The sequence below is a fragment of the Schistocerca cancellata genome, chromosome 10 (genome assembly GCF_023864275.1).
Source record: "Schistocerca cancellata isolate TAMUIC-IGC-003103 chromosome 10, iqSchCanc2.1, whole genome shotgun sequence".
Taxonomy (NCBI): domain Eukaryota; kingdom Metazoa; phylum Arthropoda; class Insecta; order Orthoptera; family Acrididae; genus Schistocerca; species Schistocerca cancellata.
The window spans coordinates 206,496,679-206,501,783 of NC_064635.1; the positions used below are offsets into that span (position 1 = coordinate 206,496,679).

At 39.9% G+C, this 5,105-nt stretch overlaps 1 non-coding gene across 1 annotated transcript; it reads right to left on the minus strand.

Annotated features, from left to right (window-relative positions):
* Positions 1 to 4,777: 4,777 nt before the first annotated feature.
* On the minus strand, positions 4,778 to 4,850 carry Trnaa-cgc (transfer RNA alanine (anticodon CGC)). Its single transcript has one exon. It is a non-coding gene; the product is annotated as a tRNA-Ala (tRNA).
* Between the last annotated feature and the right edge of the window lie 255 nt (positions 4,851 to 5,105).

A 5,105-nucleotide genomic window follows, 5' to 3' on the forward strand; every position in this document is an offset into this window, starting at 1 on the left:
AACCGACTATAGACAAGTAATTAATGGACACGTATAAAAGTGGTGCGTGTGAACCTTAACATGACGACCAAATAAATGTGAACGCAAATTAATAATAAAGTGTGAACTGAAAAGGTGATAACTCCAAGGGCACGTGTGAAATACCGCGTGTGAAGTAATGTTATAAGTACTTGTACCACGAAACCACGATGTAGAAAGCCGAAGATTGAAAGTGAATAAGTGTTGTACTTATCACAAACGGTACTGTACGCCTTTCCACGGACACATTCTTCGAAACAGCTGCGGGAGTCGCCGCATCTGCCTGCTTCCGTAATCCAGAGTCGATGAAAAACTGTGTAAAAACTCACACCACGGCTAGTAGACACCTAACGCTCTGCTTCTCGCAGAATACTGCTGCTAGCGTTGTGGAACTGTCAAGTTATTATCACGTGATTGTGACAAACGGACGTAACACTGTGTACGCTGAGCGCTCAACTATCAATTTTTCTTTGCACAACGAGCGCGGATGCCAAATGTGTTTGAAATGCATTCAAAATAAAATATGATAAAGCAATGAATTATGCACTCATGTACCTTGTGAAATTATAAAGGCACTAATCGGAAGAGTCTTAAGCTCGATTTTGACAATTGCTACCGAATTTACTGACCAGGCCGAGTAATGACGAAAACGTGTCGAACCAAATAAAATCAGAAAAATAGATAAATATGAGAACTAAGCATTCCTAAGAGAATGAGACCTTATGTACATAAACAATTGTTATCCTTACCTAATTCAATTTTCTTTTAGACTAAGTTATTAGTAAGTAAGCACATTCTAATACAGATTTTTTTCTGTATTTTTCATGTACGAAAACATAAATGGAAGCACGGACATGTGTCAAGTCAAATAGAGACCGCCACCATACGGCTCAACATGTTGCAGAACCAATCTTCCAGTTCCTGACCCACGACGTATTTCCAACGCAGCATCACACCCCGACAACTACTCCAACTTCCACAGTGAAAGTGATGCCATACTTTTCCTCCACTGTGAAAGTGTAATCAATTTCCCCACTCAAGTGCAGTGCTATCATTTATACCCGAAGTTCTACCACTCCCAGTGCAACTCATACCTACCCAAGAGTAGTGCAACATTTTTTTTTTTGCAGGTCATAAAAGCCACAAATAAGTAAAGTGCTACGTATTTACTGCAAGAAATCTTCGACGAAACAACGACAAAAATATTCCTGTAATATGCCATTGTAAAACAAAAATGTCAATCTTTTGTAACATATTTTTTCCACGAGTGCACACAGCACCCAGACTTCCTGCGAAGTCAAGTAATTTATTTCTTTGTTATTTTTTTATATTTATTATGCCATGTATAATGTATCTATGTATGTGTATCTTTATCGTAATTTCATTATCTTTTACCGGGAAATGAACATTTGTTATCCTTGTACAATACATTAGAAAGAGCACAGTTCAATTGTCATGTAGTTACCCAATGGACAAATTACTATCAATTTCAGTCGTACGAATATACTTACCCGATACTCTGTATGTTAACCACTTTGTCTGATGCAGTGTGTAAAATCTATTGTAAAGAATTTTTGCAAGTAATACTAACTTGTTTCACGAAAGCAATAATATCACGACTACGCGTGAGTCTCGATGATCCTGACGGAGTCATCGCTCCTCACGCGGGAAGCAATGTGATATTATTGGATTTCAGACATTTTGCATATGAGAAAAGGACAGCCACCAAGCTGTAGTTTGCAGTGATACTAAGCATGACAACACGAGAGTAAAAAAAACGAAATCTGTTTATAACGTTCGCCTACACCAAGACGCGCGCCCAGCGTTTAAAAGGTACTTTTAAATACTATGACTCGCTGGGCGCAGATATTTAAAATCATTGCCGCAGCGCTTGATAGCAAGAAGCTGCGAAACAGAAGAAAGAACAATTTTTCATTTGTTAGGAAAATTCTAGTCTTTATAGTTAGTTGTACTTCTGGTCGCCGATATGTTAACATGTACTTCATTACCTTTGATGTTTGGTTGCCGACTTGTTAAGACGTGTTGTGTAGCACCGCTACAAGTTATATTTCATTTAATGTGAAAAACCACGTTATCATCAAGAAAGAAAACGCTTTTGTAAACCTAGTGACGATAAAAAATACTTACACGCACGCCAGGACATTTAATTTTTACAAAATATCACACATACAAAAGCAGCGATTGTTGGACTGCTCCATGTATGAGAAAAACATAAAAATGTAAGTTTTGTATTCATTGTAAATTTGTTAATGTTTATAGTTTAACGCCTTTCTTCTTTGAGAATATATTGATGCTTCACTGTACAGAAAATCTATGCTTATTCTTTTCTTTAAATTAACCACAAATAATGTTTATGTTTAAATGAACTTTGTTACAGGTTCGCTCTTCATCGCGGTGTCTCGATTGTATTTGGGAGACCATTAACGTGTTCAATTTCCGATCTGACAACTTTTTTTACAAAATTTCACTGTTTTGCATTCATTTCCAATTTTTTTTATTATTCAAATAGGTCCCTTAGGTAATTTCATTGAAGAGTCTGATTGCGTGAAAGCAATCCGGGTTAAGAGGTCATTTGAGAAACTATTTTCACGCAATCAATCCGTACGTCTCCTAAACACAATCGAGAACCGACGCATCGTCGATCATTCATTAATTTTTCTCTCTTTCCAATTCGTACCAAGAAACGGCCAAGGAGAACTGCCGTGAGTACGCAATCTAGTGTTAAAAGATGCATTCTTTATCTTGTCGGCAAACATTGCCATGAATTATCATCATCAATGTTATATTTGGTTAAATGTGAAAAGCCAAAAAACCTTTTAACGCTAGATAGGACATCTGCTAAGACATGAGGGAATGACTTCCATGGTACTAGAGGGAGCTGTAGAGGGCAAAAACTGTAGAGGAAGATAGAGATTGGAATACGTCAAGGAAATAATTGAGGACGTAGGTTGCAAGTGCTACTCTGAGATGAAGAGGTTAGCACAGGAAAGGAATTCGTGGCGGGCCGCATCAAACCAGTCAGTAGACTGATGACCAAAAAAAAAAAAAAAAAAAGGTTGAGAAACAGCTGCAGGAGTTGGGAAGAACAACCAGGGACTGAGAAACCAAACATGAATTGAGTAAAAAGGTATAAAAAGTAAGGGGTCCCCAGAGGTAAACACAAAGGAGGAGAAACATAGAACATAGAAGAGAATAAAGAAGTACAGGGAAGCCAAAAAAAGGAAAAGAATATGATGTAAGAAATGAGCTGTTTCATGTGGTCCTAAGTTGGTCTATATCACATCGCAATAATAATACTAATAATAATATGGATACGGAGCACTGCGAAATGATTGAAACGTGACGCCTTTCGTTATGGTGGAATTCCTATTTTTCCATTAGCGTTTTCAACTCACCTAGCGACTAGCGACTCACCATCATATGGTACAGTTTATAGTAATCATTTATAACAGTATGGGGATTATTCTGTAGCTGTCACAAGACAAGAAAAAGGCTGAAACAAGTAAGCACACTGTGACGATATATCTGGCGTTATTTACATCATAAAATCATAAGGCCAGTATCTGCATCTACATCTACATAAATACTCTGCAGCCCATCATACCGTGCGTGGTGGAGAGTACCTTATATTACTTTTAGTCATTTCTTTTCCTGTTACACTCGCAAATAGACCGAATAAAAAACGATCGTCTACAAGCTTCCGTACGAGCCCTAATTTGTTATGTCTTGTCTTATATTCGTGGTCCTTGAGTGAAATGTGCGTTAGCGGCTGTAGAATCATTCTGTAGTCAGCTTCACATTATCAACAGTATTTCGCGAAAAGAACGTCGAACTCGCTCTAGGGATTCTCATTCGAGTTCATGATATATTTCCGTAATACCCGCTTGTTGATAGAACCTACCAGTAATAAATCAGGTGGCTTCTGAATTGCTTCGATGTCTTCCTTTACTCCGACTTGGTGGGGATCTCAAAAACTCGAACAATAGTCATGAACGGTCTTCACAAGTGTTCTATACGCGGTTTCCTATCATTCTTCCAATAAACCGAAGCCGACCATCGCGTTGCCTACGCTCGTTCAATTTCAAATTACTTTGCAACGTTACACCCAGATATTTAGTCGATGTGTCCGTGTTAAGCAGCGCGCTGCCAATGCTGTATTCGAATTGTACGGGAATGTTTTTCATACTCACCTGCCTCCACCTACATTTTTCTGCATTTAGAGAAAGCTACTATTCATCACACCAACTGGGAACTCTGTCTAAGTCATCTTGTATCCTCGTACAAGCACTCAATGACGACACCTCCCCGTACCACAGCGTCATCAGCCGTAAGTTGCTGCTAACCCTATTGGTCAGGTCATTTATGTATACAGAGAATGAAAGCGGTGCTTTCACACTTCCATGGGCCACTCCTGACGATGCCCCTGGCTTGGATGATGACCCACCTTCGAAGAGAACGTACTGGCTTCTGTTACTTAAGAAATCTTCGAGCCGCTCAGTTATCTGGGAATCTAAACCACACGCTCATATCTTCGTCGTATGCTGTGGAGCACACTGTGGAGGAGGATGGAGGAGGATATTAGTGTTTAACGTCCCGTCGACAACGAGGTCATTAGAGACGGAGCGCAAGCTCAGGTGAGGGAAGGATGGGGAAGGAAATCGGCCGTGCCCTTTCAAAGGAACCATCCCGGCATTTGCCTGAAGCGATTTAGGGAAATCACGGAAAACCTAAATCAGGATGGCCGGAGACGGGATTGAACCGTCGTCCTCCCGAATGCGAGTCCAGTGCGCTAACCACTGCGCCACCTCGCTCGGTCAGCACACTGTGAAACGCTTTACGGAAAAATCGGCATACAGAATCTGCCTGTTGCCGTTCATTAGTGTTTCGCAGGATAACATGTGAGAAAAGGGCAAGCTGAGTGTCATACGAGCGATACTTTCTAAGTCCGTCCTGAACTGTAGACATCAGCTTTTCAGTCTCGAGGAAATTTTTATTACATTCGTACTGATGATCTGTTGAAGAATCCTGCAGCAAACTCATGTCAAGGATATTGGTGTGCAATTTTG